Source organism: Musca autumnalis, unplaced genomic scaffold (assembly GCF_047663935.1).
Source record: "Musca autumnalis isolate F117 unplaced genomic scaffold, ASM4766393v1 scaffold_1, whole genome shotgun sequence".
Lineage (NCBI taxonomy): Eukaryota > Metazoa > Arthropoda > Insecta > Diptera > Muscidae > Musca > Musca autumnalis.
The window spans coordinates 268,086,657-268,105,428 of record NW_027411644.1 but is presented as its reverse complement, the minus strand read 5'-3'; the positions used below and the strand labels follow the sequence as shown (position 1 = coordinate 268,105,428).

The 18,772-nt window shown below is 36.2% G+C and overlaps 1 protein-coding gene across 1 annotated transcript in view; it reads left to right on the top strand.

Moving 5' to 3' along the window:
- Window positions 1-14,351, top strand: part of LOC141389530 (uncharacterized) — a 1,388,168-nt gene extending 1,373,817 nt beyond the window's left edge. The window contains exon 7 of the mRNA XM_073961143.1: window positions 14,311-14,351. The gene's annotated coding sequence lies outside the window, so the exon portion shown is untranslated. The remainder of the gene's footprint in view (window positions 1-14,310) is intronic.
- The last annotated feature ends 4,421 nt before the right edge of the window (window positions 14,352-18,772 follow it).

The following is an 18,772-nucleotide window of genomic DNA, read 5'->3' as shown; positions in this document are numbered from 1 at the left end:
GGTCCATACTTTACACATTCTCATAATGTCTACCAGATATAGATCAGGTTCAAATATGGACTATATTTGTCCACTCCATCCGGTACCTCCCACACAAAAAAACCCCTTATGGCACCATATGTTGTGGCTGGAGATCCACATCCATAACAGTCAATGTCGATCCATTCCTTTTAGTATCTCCTCCGCAAAACTTTTGATCTTTAATCCTAATCAAAATTTTTGTCTGTTCAAGCCAACAAAAATTTCTAAATACATACGTATTTTGGGGAAAAAAATTGTTTCAATATACACAGGCTGAGGGTATATCTCTGTCGGCAGTGCCGACTGATACTTTTTTACTTGTTTATATAACATTCAATGTTTTACCCACACATACACTGAAAGAAAAAGCTACGTAATATGAATGAAATCCTACGTTGTATCAATGAAATTTGTCATTGATTTTGAGCCAACGTAGGCCTTCATTGAAGAAATGAAAAAAAGTTTCATTGAAGTAAATTAACGAAATTGTTCATTAATGCAATGAAACTTTTTCATTAATGCAATGAAACTCCTTTATTGATGCAATGAAACTCCTTTATTGATGCAATGAAACATTTTCGTTCATGCAATTAAACTCCTTCATTGATGCAATAAACTTCATCATTGACGCAATAAAACATTTCCGTTAATACAATGAAACTCCTTAATTGATGCAATGAAACTTTTTCATTAATGCAATGAAATACTTTCATTATTGTAATGACACTTCTTCATTTATGCAATGAAGCCTTACGTTGGTTCAAAATCAATGACAAATTTCATTGATACAACGTAGGATTTCATTCATGTTATGAAGTCATTTCATACTCAGGTAATGAACAAAAATGAAGTCAATGCTGAATATGTTTATTTCATTTTATTGCAATTAGTTTTGACCATTAATACAACAAGTCATATTTAATACCTCAGGTATTAAGCACATTAATGATAGTATTGGACGTTGTCATCTGTAAGTAAAATTGAAACAGTAAACAAATTGGTAACAAATTGAATGGTTTTCTAAACACCGTGCCACCGCACAGTGGTTCCGCCCGTGGACAAAAATCGAAAAATTGATGCCGACAAATGTTATTGCGATTGAAATAAATATTCTCTAAACATATCAAATTTGTAACATCCAGCCTTATTTTTGTAAATTTACAGCGGTTATACGCCAAGTTAAGTCGAAGAAGTTGTGATTTGTATGTGAGGCCTAAAAAACGAAAAATACATCCGCAAAGCATTCGTAGGTTATGTGTAAAATTATAAAAAATTGGAGAGGTAAATGTTAAATTTTCAAAATGAAACTTATATTTATATACCTAAACTTTGAACTATACTGAACATTTTTGGCAAGGAGGTATTTTGCTCACTCAGAACTCAAAATGCAAAATTACAGCCAAATCGGTTGGAAAATGTGGGTAAAATCGTCAAAATTTCGAAAATCGGGAGGTACGTTTATATGGGAGCTATACCTAAACGTAAACCGATATTGACCATTTTTTGCATGGAGGTATTTGGTTCACTCAGAACTCAAAATGCCAAAGTACAGCTAAATCAGTTGGAAAATTTCGCTAAAATTTTCAAAATACCGAATATCTGAGGGTACATTTATATGGCGGCTATACCTAAACGTGGACCTATATTGAATATTTTTTGCAAGGAGGTAGTTTATTCACTCAAAACTCAAAATGCAAAATAACATCCAAATCGGTTGGTTAATTTGGCCAAAATCGTCAAAATACCACAAATCGGGCGGTACCTTTCTATGGGAGCTATACCCAAATATGGACCTACATCCACTAAAAATGGTTTTCTATCTTTTTGTCTTGTTATAAACCTACGTTTAAAATTTGGAGGCGGTAGCTCGATTAGAACTATTTTTGGCACTCTTTTCCATGGTATACACGCCCGCCTTGCACGTTGAAGGTCGTGGGTTCGATTCCCCGGTCAAACAACATCGAGCAATTTTAAACGGTGGCAAAATACCCCTCAGTAATGTTGGCGACATTTCCTGAGTATTCCAGCCATGTAAAACGTCTCTACAAGTGGTGTCTTAGGACACGCCGTTCGGACTCGGCAATAAGCAGTAGGTCCCATATCATTGAGCTAATATGAATCGGGGTGCATTCATTGATATGAGAGAAGTCTCCCTTGTCCCGTATGGGATGTTTGTGGAATAATTATTATTATTATATAACTTACCTCCAACTTTTGCCGCTGAGTCATCCCCTGTGTACGTCCACGATGTTAGGATACAGCATTTTTTTCTTAAGGGAGTAGTGCTTCATTGGCCACGGACAGTCTCCGTAATTCAACTGATTTTCTATTTTTTATCTCCATTGCAACTATACATGAAATTTAAAAAGAAAAGTAAATAAACGAACACATAAAAACTACAACAAATAATTTAAGCAATATTTGAATTTTCATTTCACATTATTAAACACTTCGTACTAACTTTCAGCGAAGTTAATTATCTTTTTGAGCGTTGTCATCTGTAAGCAAAATTGAACACCTTGAAGCATTGTGACGTTTTTTTATTGGGATAGCGTTTGCAATTTTGTTTTTTCAAAATAGTCTGGCTTAATCCCATTGTTGTTGTTTTAATATTTTAAAACAACTATTTTATTAGTGGAAAAGATTTGGCATTGCTCGCCAAGGGGTAAGGCAGGGAATACTATAGTTTCGATCCACGCCACTGGATCTCATCAGTTCCCTTGTTTCTTCTTTGTGGATATTCTCCACCGAAGTTATTTTTCAATAACTTCTTCAACAAGAAACTTTTTATACCCAAACATCAATCGTCAGCTCGAAGTATAAAGGTAAGCAAAGAAAAAAGTTCAATGAGAAGTTTTTCTTGGCAACCTCATACAACTCCGACGAAAGTGTCTGCGAAAGTGTTTTTGCTGTAAAGCAGACCAACCAAATTTTGGTGTGTGCATTCGTCGAAATTCGACGACACATACAAGTGGAAGAGGTTTGAATTATTTTCGCAGACACTTTCGTCGGAGTTGTATGAGGTTGCCAAGGAAAAACTTCTCATTGAACTTTTTTCTTTGCTTACCTTTATACTTCGAGCTGACGATTGATGTTTGGGTATAAAAAGTTTCTTGTTGAAGAAGTTATTGAAAAATAACTTCGGTGGAGAATATCCACAAACAAGAAACAAGGGAACTGATGAGATCCAGTGGCGTGGATCGAAACTATAGTATTCCCTGCCTTACCCCTTGGCGAGCAATGCCAAATCTTTTCCACTAATAAAATAGTTGTTTTAAAATATTAAAACAACAACAATGGGATTAAGCCAGACTTTTTTGAAAAAGCAAAATTGAACACCATAAAACAATTTTTAGTAATTTATCCGGTTTCCTTTCTAAACATTAGCTTACCTTTAACGTTCGCCGTTGGACAGAAAACTATACAACATTTTCTTTTTCTAAGTGAGAGATGCTTCGTTGGCCAATGGTAACAGTTCCTTCGCCATTCCACTTATCTTTAGATTTTCTATTGATTTACAAGAAAAATATAAATGAAAATTCCCTTAAAAGAACACATGAACACCTAAAAAATAATATTTACATTTTCTTTTCATGTTAAACACATCACAGTTTTTAAAGTTGAAAACACCAAACACACTTCTTTTTTTCATCCACACTTGACTGTGGTTTAGTGCAAACTAAAACAATGTTCTTGAACATCTTTTGATGTAGCTAAGAAAGCGCTGGTTGTTTTGCCAACACGTGTTTTTTTCTGCTTGTTAAATACTCACACACAGCCACAAATTGAATTCAATGAACGACAATACAAACAATAACAAAGAACTGAGAAGAGTATTCTTTTTAATGGGGATGAATATTTATGTATACCAACGCCAATCGGCGACAGTAGCGAATTTTTGTACAGTTGATGACGTTTTTGCTAGTTTTGGCAAATATTTATGAATACATATTTATGTATGTGATTTTATACATATGTAAGTTAGCCAATATATAAATGTGTTCTTTTTATACCCTCAGCATTTATGCTAATGAGGGTATATACACTTTCATACGGGCAAAATGTGCCTCATCGAAATAATGGTTTTAGACCCCAAGTATGTTTGGACGAAATGTGTTTCAGACAATTTGGAGTTGATTTAGCCATGTCCGTCCGTCTGTCTGTCTGGCTGGCTGGTGTGCACGATAACTCTCGAACGGATCCACCGATTCGGTTCAAAATTTGACTTTCGTAATATTTTGCCCAAACTTAGTTTAAGTTCGAAGATGGGTTATATCGGTCCACTCCTTCCGGTACCTCCCCCACAAAAGTTCGAAATTGTTCGGAAAATTTGTGCGCATGATAACTCTTGAAGGGAGAACCCGATTTGGCCCACACTTTGTACATCGTAAAAGTTCTACCAGACTTAGATGAAGTTTAAATATGGACTCAATCGGCCCACTCTTTCGGGTACCTCCCACACAAAATTTCGGAAAAGTTCAGTTTAGGACCTGCTCTCGAATCGCTTTGATATTTATTGTAGCATCTTGTATTCGCTGTCCCCCATACGACGGTGCAAGTTTCATAAGGGGCAAGTCCATACTTCCTGAGAAAATAGTCTGAAAGGTGCAAAACAAGAACCCCTATGACACCGTGTGTAGTGGTTGGAGCGCAAGATAAATCTCGAACCGATCTGCCGATTCGGTCCAAAATTTGGCCTTCATAATATTTTGTCCAAACATAGTTTAAATTCGAAGATAAGCCATATCGGTCCACTCCTTCAGGTACCTCCCCCACAAAAGTTCAAAAATGTTCGGAAAAATTGTGCGCACCACAACTCTTGAAGGGAGTGACCGATGTAATCCATACTTTGCACATCCTAATATATCTACCAGATATAGATCAGGTTCGAATATGTTCTATATTTGTCTACTCCTTCTGGTACCTCTCACACACAATTTCGGATAAATTCACTTTAAGACCTGCTCTCGAATCATTTTGATTTTTGTTGAAGTTATTTGCATTCGCTACCTCCATTAAGACGGTAAAAGTTTTTTCAGGGGTATGTCCATATTTCTTAGGAAAACAGCCCGAAAGATGTAAAAAATCCCTATGTCACCATATGTGCATGTCGGAGAGCACGATAATTCTCGAACTGTTCAACCGATTTGGTCCAACATTTAGTCTTCGTCATATTATATCCAAACTTAGTTTCATGGGGCAATACCGGTCCACAACTTCCCCAATATTTAAAAAATGTCACTAAATTGCTAGGACGATATCACTTGAATGGGACAACCAATTTGGTCCAAACTTTGGATCTCCTAATGTTTTGTCAAAATTTAGTTTAACTTCTAAAATGGCCCATATCGGTCATCCCTAAGGGTACCGCCCCCACAAAGGTTCAACATTTGTGTCTTAGTGCAGTTAATTCCTAATCCACATTTTTGTCGGCAAGTTCAGATGTCCAAAAAGGGTCTCAAAATTCTGAAGAGACCTTTAATACCGTAGGTGAAAGTTTCACTTCACATTGGCTGAGGTTATATATCTGTCGGCAAAGCCGACTGACACTTTTTACTTGTTTAATTTTTCTTTGTTGTTATTCTTTTAATTTTTATTTTTTTATTATTCAAATTATTTTTCCAAAGTACATACATACGTTTTTAAAGAACTATTCTTAGTTCAAATTGTCGTCTACATTAAGTTTGTCATTTTAAAAATGTGATATTGCCTGACCTGGGAATCAAACCCATGACATTAAGAATGCAAAGCGAACATGCTTACCACTGCACCACCGTACCATATAAGCATCAGATCGACTAATGTCTTATATTAGTTCAAGGTTGTACACGCCTTAAATGAACCTAAACAATCGAAGTGTCTGCATAGGCCAGAGAAAGTGTCTGCCCACGCGATAGTCGTAAGTAGTAGCATTAGTGTTAACAAGCATTAATAGAATTTCGATCTCCTTTTCTGACACTAAGTAGTTATTCAAGAAGTTCAAAATGAGACAGCAATACATTTGTTATAGTAAAATAAAGATTGCAAAATATTAAAATGGATTTTGAAGGAGGAGGTAATAGCTTAATTTTTTTTACGAACGGCGTTAAGTTCGGCCCTGCCAAACTTGTTATATTCTCCACCTGTATTGAAGTAAAACTGAACAATCAGTTTCCTTTCGTTTATGAAGAAGACTAAAAACTAAATTCCAGTAATTTCGGAAAAACAATATGGTTAATTTTCCAAGTACCGAAATTCGGGAGATACCGTTCTATGGCCGCTATATGAAGTCGTGGACCTGTGGGAAAATCTTATACCACCAACGAAGACTAAATACCAATGGAATATTGAGGCCACAACCTTCAAAATAATGAAAATCGGGAGGTACACTTCTATGGGAGCAATATGAAGACGTTGACCTACACCTTTAAATTTCAGGTGAAAAGTTTTGCACCCCCAACGAAGACTAACTACCCAATTTCAGCCATTTCGGAGGAATATTGAGACTAAAACCTTTAAAATAGCGAAAATCGGGAGGTACCGTTCTATGGGGGCCATTGCCAACAAAATACCGAAAATCGGGAGGTACCGTTCTCTAGGGGCTATATTAAAGCGTGTACCTATACCAACACATTTCTGGGGGAATGTTTTATACCACCTACGAAGACTAAACAGAGAATTTCAGCTATTTCGGAGGAATATTGAGGCCACAACCTTCAAAATACCGCAAATCGGGAGGTATCGTTCTATCTGGGCTATACGAAGACTAAGTATCAAATGTCAGCCATTTCTATATGATAATGAAACTAAAACCTTCAAAATACCGAAAATCGGTGGTACAGTTGTATAAAGGCTATATGAAAAGGTGGACCGATATAGCCCATTATCAATACCAAACATCCTAGGAGTAAGATAAACTTCTGTACCAAATTACAAAGCTATATCTTAAAAATTGCGAGCTATATCTTGATTTCAGCAGACGGACGTTGTTATATCGACTTAGAATTTTATACTGATCAAGAATATATATACTTTATAGGGTCTCCGATTAATATTTCCATGTGTTACAAACGGAATGGCAAACTTAATTATACCCTCCATATTATAGTACAATAGTGCTTTAACGTTTTGTTTTGGAATTCCCGTTAGATCTGTGTTTTCTTAGTGTATTTTGTAATGCCAAATCGATCATATATTTAAATTTGACCTAAGGTTGTAGTCAGATGCCCATCAGTGCCCACCTCGGAAATAACACTGTGCCACATTTTTGAGCTAATCGCATGCAAAAAACTTCTGTCAAGAATTTTCTGAAAGTACGGGACCAATAGACAAAAGCGATATTTGGGTTTTGTATTCTTAGATCGGGTTCAGATTTTATGGCCCAATCTAAACATGGTTAAATATCGACTTTTTAACGCAAATCGGGGCTGTATCTCTGAAACCAATACGAATCTTGTTTTGACCACCGCACCAAATTCGTAGATAAGAACAGGAAGAAAATATTTGGAGGAATAATGAACTCGAAAAACTGTATTTATCGCCTCAAATATTATAATATATCTAAAAATTCCATAATTTGTATATATTTCGCAGCGTATCTCCAAAATTGATAAATTTTTCTTAATGTTATCTTTGAGAAAAATATTCGCTGGAATGTAATACACAACTCTTCAAAACATTTCGTTGTTGTAAAATGCTTCTATGGCGTTCTTTCTAGAATAGTTTACAACTACAATTTGATAAATATTTCAACAATACACTATGGGCCCAATGGGAAGTTTTTGATGCAACAAGTCACTGGAAGCTGCATGACCTTTCAAATTTAGGCCCAATGTTTATAATTAGCATAAAAATACATCTGCAAAATTTGGAAGGAATCGGTTCAGATATAGGTATAGCTTTCATATATATGCTTCAACCGATTTTATATTTAAGGCGCACTAAGGTCACAATTTGCATCCAATCGCTTTAACATTTGATACGGTAAATCCTGTTAAATTTAGAATCACGTCCGGAAATTTTGGTTCTGATCGGTGCAGGTATATATATCTAGATATTTATAGAAAATTATTCAGGTCTGCCATGATGTACGAAATATAAATCCTCTGAAATGCTGGACCGAATTTGATAAAACTTTGACTGTAGATTCTTTACTAAATTAAGAGATCTTGAACATAAAAGATTTCAATGCTTTGTATAACTCGATTAAGATAACTATCAAATTTGGCAACCTGTGTCATATTGACAAGTCCCACTCCCAGCAAAGCCCAATACTTAAAAAATATTGAAATTGTTAAGTGTCACGCTATCTGTAAGTATTTTTCTATAAGTTTACGGATCCATACGGGATACAATTTTCTACACATATAGTACTCACTATTACCTTCTACCACATATATATAGTTTCGCGAATACGTCGCAATACCGACAGTTCTATTCCAAATACCATATAAACTACCATAGAAACTACACAAAAAATACACCACAAGCCTACATCAAATATCCCTTACCAAATCGAACTTTTTTTTTAATTCTTAATCAGAGTATTAATTAACATACCTCCACACGTGTTATCCATTAAAAAACTGTTTATTATGTTAGCGGTTTTTAATTGTTGAGCGAAACAATTGTCCTTCGTTTGATAGATTTTTATACAATTTTAGAATGTAAGATGCAATATCTTTGACAGCCCGGTATGTGGCCATGAAGCGTTGCCAGGTTGAAATGATTTTGTTTTTAAATGGCTCATAGTGTTAAGAATCTAATCCCAGTACTATTTTATCCAAATATATGACTTTAACTTGGTTTAGATAAGGCCATAAAATCCAAACCCGATCTAACAACACAAAGCCCAACTAAGGTTTTTGTAGTCTCAATATCGACGCCTCCAAATAATAGTATGCTAAGTCGACTTAGCATGTTTTCAAGTTCTTTACATTTTTATATTTAACGTCCTTTAACTTAAATTCTGTCAAATTTTGGTAATGATCGGACAATCCGAACAGAAGTTATTAACAAATATTTACTTAGCATAGTACTGAAGGTCAAAGAAATTTCCAAACTTTTAGAGCTTGTCCTGCAAAACTCGCTTTTCAGAATTAGCAAACTATTATTTGGAGGTGTCGAACGTCCTTTAACTTAAATTCTGTCTAATTTTGGTAATGATCGGACAATCCGAACAGAAGTTATAAACAAATATTGACTTAGCATAGTACTGAAGTTCAAAAAAATTTCCAAACTTTGAGAGCTTCTCCTGCAAAACTCACTTTTTAGACTTAGCATACTATTATTTGGAGGTGTCGATATGTACTATCAGAAAATGCCCATTAGAAGTTGTTTGCATTTTCAGTGTTGCACAGTGTAATTTTCCAATATAAGTCATGGATTTAAGATTACCCAGTACTAATATGAGCTGCCATCTATTGCCAGACTTTAAATGGTGGGTCGCAGACTAATGCTTCTGCTATTTTTGCATCCAAAGATAATCGGTACATTTGTTCTTGACATTTTGTATTAACAGCATAAAACAATTCATACCGTATACCCCCTCCAAAGGTGGAAGATGGGAGAATGCTACGCTCATGGTTTCTTAAAACAATCTTGATGTTTACACTATTTACACTGGAAATATTTTTGGCCTTTTTCCCCATACAAGTGGATCCACTGTGCATTTTGAAGGTGATGTTTTCTTCTTCCATTGACAAGCTTTTCTTTTGGAATAGGAGATATTCGCATAAGAATAAAACGTTGCCTGTTTCTCCATTCCGGCCCATGAATATTATCAGAGCACCACCAAAATCAATAGGCCTCGTCCTTTCTGATATTGCCATCAACCCCCTAATGCGTTCAAAATTGTGACCTGTAGATCAGCCAAGATCATCCATATACGTTAACGTATGTGAGAATAACAATCAGTCGTCGTTGAGCAGCCGACAAGTAAACATGTGCATGGATATACGCATAATTTTAGTGGGGACACTGAACAATACCGCATACACACGCCACATGTTTACTGGTCACATGTCTAGCAACCACTGAATGCTGACACAAACTTTCTTGTGATTCTCTCACTACTTTACTCTCTTTTTTATTTTGAGCATCAATGGTTTAGATCAGTGTTAATCACCACCCAGCTAACAATTTTTTCCGATTTTTTTCCGAATTCGGAACGAAACTCTGCACAAGTATGCGATTCTGATGTCGAATTCGTTCATAAATCGGAACAAAATTGTGTGAAGGTGCCCACGAATTCGGAAAGTTTTATCGGAAAAAAATCGGAAGGAATATTAGAGTTTCTTTCCGAATTCTGAACGAATTCGCAAAAAAACTCGAATGAAAAAAAGGGAAATTTTAAGGGAATTTTCGATTATCTGCACAATTTCGGAAAAAACTCGGAAGGAACATTCGAAAATCGGAAAAAATTCGGAAGATTATCGGATGTTTGATCCGATATTCGGAAAAAAATGGGAAAATTATCGGATGTTTGATCCGATATTCGGAAAAAAATCGGATGTTTGATCCGATATTCGGAAAAAAATCGGAAGATTATCGGATGTTTGATCCGATATTCGGTAAAAAATCGGAAGATTATCGGATGTTTGATCCGATATTCGGAAAAAAAAATCGGAAGATTATCGGATGTTTGATCCGATATTCGGAAAAAAATCGGAAGATTATCGGATATTTTATCCGATATATGGAAAACAAGTAAGAGCAGGCTATAGTCGGACAGGCCGACCATGTGATACCCTATACCACTATAGATTTGCAATATCTTTCCTCCATGGATAAAGATATAACCTGTACATTACAAATTTTACCAATTTTCACACAAAAGTTTTGGTCCATTTAACCCGCTAAATATTATCTGATATTCATGTTGGTTTGCACGCGCCTTCTCCATCATAAACTTAACCTTTGTTTAAAATTTCGCGCCGATCGAACTATTATTGCGACCTACAGAGCGGCTACAAAATCGACCAAAAATTTTGTTTTTGGTCCATTTCATCCCTTTAACATTTCACGATCATCGCCAAAAACTAATCAGTTCTATTCTGGTACAACCCCGACCTTCATACTAAATTTCGTGACAATCGGTCCATAATTGCGGCCTGTAGCTTGATTACAATTTTTAATGGACAGACAGACGGACGGACGGACGGACACACATAGCTAAATCGCTTTATCTCGTCGAGATATGAAGTTTGGTATACCACATGAGGGGTCTACGACGAATATTTCGCGGCGTTACATGAATTTTTGGGAAAACAAACTTATTATACCCTTTTCCACATTGTGGTATAGGGTATAAAAATCTGAATATTTTCGTAAGGTTTTATCCGAAAATCGGAAAAAATTCCGGTGATTTATATTTTTTTATTCTTTATTTCATCATCTTCACAAGTTGGATTTAATAGTATTCATTGCAGCTGCCCGCTGATATTGTGTGTTTGCAAAATTATAAAACACAACTTTTCCTAATAAAGTTTCCATGTGTCATCACAATGTTGTTCTTTATTTGGCGTATCTAAAATAGAATTAACAATATTTGTTATTATAAACAGTTTTTTACAAAATGTGTATGCAAACTTCCAATTTTAATTTGTTTTAAAACACACAATAATTTGTTCCGCTACGTCTTACTCACTTAGCTGCTGCGAAATAACTAAAAAACAAGGTACAGCATGCAAACAAAGCAAAGAAATTTCCCTTGCCGCTGGCTTTGTTTGTATACAATCAACTCTCAACCAGAGTTCGGGATTTTTGCTCGCGAGAAAAATACACAGATCAAAAATTCTTTCAGATTATGTGTAGGGTACTCGGAAACTAATCGGAAAGAAAACAAATCAAAATTTCCCTTTCGTGATTGTGCAGAGCACTCGGAAAATAATCGGAAAGAAAGATTACGAAATCTCGGGAAAAAATCTGATATCAGAGCCATCGGCAAAAATTGTTGGCTGGGCACTGGGCTCGCGAGCCGTGTCTGTGTGAACACACACAATCTCAATTGTGGTGAGTTTGAACGTCGCTCTCACCACCGATCATCTTCTTTGTTTTAGCAGTGAATTAACGCACACGATGTTTATCTAGAGAGGGATAGATAATCTCATGTGTGTGCCCAACACAAACGCAGCGGTTGAATTTGTTGTTGCTGATGAACACTGGTTTAGATCAAGCATGACCAAAAAGAGAACGGAGAAAATGTGAATGTATTCAAAATATTGGCAACTTATAACAGTGTGTTAGTAAGTTTGTATTCACGCAAGCTATAAAACAATAACAAATCAAAACATTTGTTCCCTTTGTACGCTCTTTCTGTGCATTCGGGTCGTGTGCGTGTAAATTGCCGAAAATCATCGGCACCCCCGCGCCAAATGTGGCCATCTAAACTTTAGATGCACAGAAGGACGGACAGACACACATAGCCGCTTGTTGTCAGCGTTGTGTGCACATTAGGTCAATACTACAGAACTGACTGGTTGTATAAGACAAGGTCAGGCCATGTGTGCACTTTTGCTCTAAATGAGCGTTACATTGTTCACACACACAACTTTACCCATTACAAACCAATGCGCCCATGCCATAACAGCTATGCTTTCTCCAATTGTTGTTGTAGACCTGAGGAGAGCTTTTTATACACTCAACCTTTAGTCCAGGTATCGGCACTAATACAAACACATTGTTTGCGGCCTCACGCATACGACTCTCTCTCGCTCTCTCCACAAACAGCGTGTGCGCTAATGCATTGCTAAAACTAAAGATCATTGAAACAAGCGACAGCAGAACCTTCTTCATTGACTTCTGAACGAAGACTGAGTGGTGGTTGTTCTGTTGTTATTCTCATTAAGGGCGCTTGTGTCCCTTTTTGCCGGATGCTGCTTTAGTCTAACGAGGGTATATACAAAAATGTGCCTCATCGAAATAATGTTTTCAGACCCCAAGAATGTTTGGACAAAATTCGTTTCAGACAATTTGGAGTCGATTTAGCCATGTCCGTCCGTCTGCCTAGCTGGTGCGCACGATAACTCTCGAAGGGAGCAATCGATTTGGTCCAAACTTTGCACATCGTATTGTTCCTTCCAGATACTGATCGGCTTCCAGTATAGACAATATCAGTCCACTTCTTCGGGTACCTAGCACACAAACTTCGGAAAAAGTGCAGTTGAATTTTTGAATTTGAATTTTTTCAGCAAGTAGTGCTTGCGGTTCAGTTTATGACGGTACAATTATTTTCTTGCACAAGTCCATAATTCCTGAGATAATGGCCAAAAAGTTTCAAATACCCTGCCGCCATATTCTAAAATGGCTAGTTTCAAGAAGATTTCAAAATTTGCTTAAACATTTTTCCAAACTTGCTCTCAGAAAGCTCATACTGCCGGTCGCTGGAGCAAATATTTGCATAGTGTGACCTTACCTTTAGTTTAACTTGGAATTTAATATTTCCAGTTCAATATGAATCAGAAGTTTGCCTACTATATAATTTTGATATGTACATATATGTCATACCTCCATTCAAATCCTTCTTAATTCCTGGACTTCAATTGCTTGCCGTTTGTTATCTGAATGGTTTTTATATTATTTTTTTTTAAATAACATTAAAGCGAGTGAAAACTCCCATGATAAACAAAGAAAATTCTGGTTCTTGTTTAACAGTCATAGGCTAAGGGTATACAGATAACCAACTGGTTCACTTTTACCTCTTTTTATTGTGAAATTATTTCGGGACACAAAGAAATGAAGTGGAAGACAACATCAACTTTTGCTAACGAACTTACTCGCGGGTCTAAAATTAACAGCATATTATAATGTGAGAAAAAAAAAGATAATTACTTTTTGGCCTTTTTTAGGGTTTTTAGTAATTAGCAAAATATGCATATCAAGTCAAAGAATAATTGTAATATTTTTTTTTTTTTTTGTTTTATTCATTTGGTATTCAGGGATTTTATCATTATTTTTGATTCATTAGTCGTTGCTGTTATTTTTAATGTCATTATGACAAAGAACCCAGAATTTATCGTATAACTCCTTGTGGTTTACTTGAAATTTATTTTCTTAGCAACAATAAGAAATCACAGAGCAAATTGTGTTTCTATTTCCTTAGGGTAACCACAAAAAAGCTCGTAAAATACATTTTGTCATTAAAATTAGATTATTTCACAAAAAGAAAAAAAAAATAAATTTGTCCTTTTGCTTTGTTATTTTTTTGGCAAACGTAGAAATTATATTATCAGAATATATTTTATTATATAAATGATGCAATTTTGTACAACAATCTTTATTTAATAAACAATTCTTCCTTTTTCTTTGCAGTTATGCAAAATTCCATTAAACCGGAATAACATTAAAAGTATGTTCATTTAATGTTATTTATACAAATTCAATCACAAACAAAATTCAATAATCATTTGAAGAAAATACTAATTCGAAATACAATAGCATTTGAATTATTATTCTATTTTAAATTACAACAATAACATCAAAATAATTATATTTATTCTCTGCAATCTCCGAAAATGCATGTAAGACTGCGAAATACTTGTCGTAGACCCTCCAAAATTATCTAGATGGATAAAGCGATTTTGAGATGTGTGTTCGTCCTGTAACGTGACAATACTATCACGTACATACATAGTACAACAACACAATACCTGCAACACAATACCAGCGGATACACTGCAAACATACTGAACAGACATTCAATAGGCAGCAACCACTACATTACATCTATCTACCTGTTGGATTATAACATGTAACGCAACGGAAAAATCAATTCCAGTGCAATTTCGCCGTAACCATTATGACGCGCACTGCGAATAATTCTCATTCACTCTGTACTCCAGGCCACTAAAGTATTCCAGAATTGCTTGAGAATGGGGAGCTTACCACTGCAAGGAGTTTGCTACACGGGTTGGAGCATAATACTGTTCTAAATCCGCCAACTTACCCCTGGTGTAACAGTGTTGGAAATTATTTGTTGAAGCTACCACACTAAGTTGTGGTGGTTGATGCATTTCACAGGGCATTCGTGCCAGCAGTTCCACAGGGCCTTCGGGTTAGCTGTTCACAGGGCATTCGTGCCAGCCGTTCCACAGGGCATTCGTGCCAGCTGTTCCACAGGGCATTCGTGCCATCTGTTCCACAGTGCCTTCGGGTCAGCTAATTCGTACTTAGCACACATTAGCACTAACACCCGAACATCGACAGCCAAACTCCGAATACCTCGTGGTCCCGAACATCTGCAGCCGAACTCTGAATACATCGTGGTCCCGAACATCGAAAGCCGAACTCCTAATATCTCGTGGTCCCGAACATCTGCAGCCGAACACTGAATTCATCGTCTTCCCTATCATGTGTAGCCGAACACCGAATTCATCGTCATCCCGATCATCTACAGCCAAACACAAACAACACCGTTTCCCTCGTAGAAGAAGCCGGTAACTCAACACGAGCTCCTCAGCTGCCAAATCCCAGCGAGTCTGCATAATCCTTACGCAAACTATTAATCTAAATATATACCCATTGAATTCATTCTTATCGCATTTAAACACAAGTAGATTGTAAATTAGTGTTTATTCAATAAATCCCCAATTTAGCCCCCAGGAAAGGGAGAATACTAGTCTTCTCATTTCGTAAGGTTTAGGAGGTCGTTATGGAGAACCTGGACTCGACTGAGCTTACCCCAGCCGACGACAAAACCACGTTACAGTCCGTCAATTAAAAATTATAATCAAACTTCAGGCCGCAATTATGGACCAATCGTCACAAAATTTTGTACGGAGTTTGGGTTCCGTTCAGAATAGACACCTATTTTTATTGGTGATGATCGTGAAATATTTAGGGGGTGAAGTGGACCAAAAACAAAATGTTCATCCTATTTTCATCCTAGGTCGCAACGATGCACACTGGTCGAAACAACTGATCTAGTGACGCGAAAGGCAAAAAATCAAACTATAAAATTGCGAATTATTTTCCATTGTATCGATTACAGACACTCTGCTGACTAACATTTAGTTTTTACTTTTTTGTTGTTGTAAATATTCACTCAGTTATTCACTATCAAATACAAGAAATTTTGCTGCATCAAATTATAAAAAATTGACTTCATATTTGTTTAAATGTTAAATAAATTTGTAATAAAAACTAAACAACATTTATTTTTAATTGATAGCGGAGGGTGTAATTTAAATTATAAAAAAAAGGTTGGGGCCTAAAGGTACATATGTCCACAATTTTTGGTTGAAATATTTTGCGACCACTAGGAAATACCAAATTACAGCTAATTTACTATGAAAACAAGTAAAAAAGTATCAGTCGGCTTTGCCGACAGAGATATACCCTCAGCCTTTATATATTGAAACAATTTTTAGGGGTTGTATTCAGGGTTTTTTTTTAAATTTTGGGAATTTGAACCGACAAATATGTTTATTAGGATTAGAGATCAAAAGTTTTGCGGAGGAGATACTAAAAGAAATGGATCTACATTGACCATTATGGAAGTGGATCTCCAGCCACTACATATGGTGCCATATGGGGTTGTTACACCCTTCAGGATGTTTGCTCAAGAAGTATGTACTTGCCCCTGAAAAAACGTTTTCAATCGTAATGGAGGCAGCGAACGCAAGTTGATTCAACAAAAATCAAAGTGATTTGATAGCAGGTCTTAAAGTGAACTTATCCAAAATTTTGTGTGGAAGGTACCGGATGAAGTGGACAAATCTAGTCCATATTTGAACCTGATCTATATCTAGTAGATATATAAGGATGTGTAAAGTATGGACCAATTCGGCCACTTCCTTCAAGAGTTACAGTATGAACAAATTTTCCGAACATTTTTGAACTTTTGTGGGGGAGGTACCTGAAGTAGTGGACCGATATGGCTTATCTTCAAACGTGTAATATGTTTGGACAAAATGTTACGAAGGCCAAATTTTGTACCGAATCGGCAGATCCGTTCTAGATTTATCTTGCGCTCCAACCACCTCACACGGTGTCATAGGGGTTTGGGCAACTTTCAGGCTATTTTCTCAGAAGAATCAGAGCGATTCGATAGATGGCCCTAAACTGAACTTTTCCGAAATTTTGTGTGGGAAGTACCCGAAGAAGTAAGCCGATTGAGTCTATATTGAAACATTATCTAAGTCTGGTACACATTTTACGATGGGCAAAGTATGGACCAAATCGGTTACTACCTTCAAGAGTTATCGTGCGCACAAATTTCCCGAACATTTTCGAACTTTTGTGGGGGAGGTACCGGAAGGAGTGGACCGATATTGCCCATCTTCGAACTTAAACTAAGTTTGGGCAAAAATATTGCGAAAGCCAACATTTAAACGGAATCAGTTCATCCGTTCGAGAGTTATCGGGCGCTACAGCCAGCCAGACAGACAGACGGACATTGCTCAATCGACTCCAAATTGTCTGAAACACATTTCGTCCAAACATACTTGGGGTCTAAAACCATTATTTCGGTGAGGCACATTTTGCCCGTATGAAATTGTATATACCCTCGTTAGCATAAATGCTGAGGGTATAAAAATATGGCTTAAATCCTCAAAATACCGAAAATTGTGAGGTACCGTTATATGGGGGCTATACCAAAACATTAGCCGATATTGTTCATATTCGGCCGATATTGTTCATATTCGGCTTAGTTTGTGCAAAATTTCAGAAACATATCTCAATTCGTTTGCAAGTTATTAATTTCGCGCCGCTAGATCAGTGGTTTTGATCACTGTGCGATGGTCTGATCGCTGCGAAGTTTTAAGAGAGGTTCAAGTCTAAAACAAAGACGAAGCTTGCAGTTTAACATGATGATCATATAATATTTAGCGGGTTAAGTGGACCAAAACTTTTGTGTGAAAATTGGTAAAATGTTTAGTATAATTACACTGTGCAACGTTTTTAAAGTAATTTTGTGCAAACAATTTTAACTGAGGATTTTTTTAAAGTAGAGACCCAAACGACAAAAACCTTTAGATGGGTTTTGTTGTGTCAGATCCAGCTTACATGGTTAAATAATGACTTTTTGAAGCAATTCGGGTCTCTATCTCCGAAACTAATGCAAATCTTCTTCTGATCTCTGAAGCAAATTTGTAGATAAGGGCAATTATAAAATATTTGGCGAAATAATGAACTCGGAAAACTACATTTATTGCCTCAAATTTTATAATATATCTAAAAAATCCATAATTTGTATACATTATGCACCATATCTCCAAAACTGTCAAATTTTTCTTAATGTTTTCTATTGCAAAACTATTCGCTGGAATGTAATACACAACACTTCAGAACATACCATTGTTGTAAAATGCCTCTATCACATTGTTTTTAGTATATTTTTCAACGACAATTTAAAAGAAGTAAGCCAATGCTATAGTCGGACGGAGCCGACCATGTGATACCCTACACCACTATCCCTGCAATTAGCTACTAGCACATCTTCTTCTTTATTTGTCATTCCGTATTCGGGTTTTAGCGATCATACAATTACATAATGATAATTTGGTATATTTAACAAATCAGTTTATTAATTTATATATAGGTTTCTGTTTTTGGCGGCATTCAGAAGAGTTCTTTCATTATGGTGTCCAGTCCAGTCTTGAATGTTTTTGAGCCATGATGTTTCCCGTCGCCCTCTCGGTCTTCTCCCAACGATTTTTGTTTGGATAATTGTTTGCAGAAGCTTATATTTTTCATGCCTCACAATGTGACCAAGATATGCGGTTTTTTGTGTTTTTATATTTTTTATTAATTGTCATTCGACATTCATGCG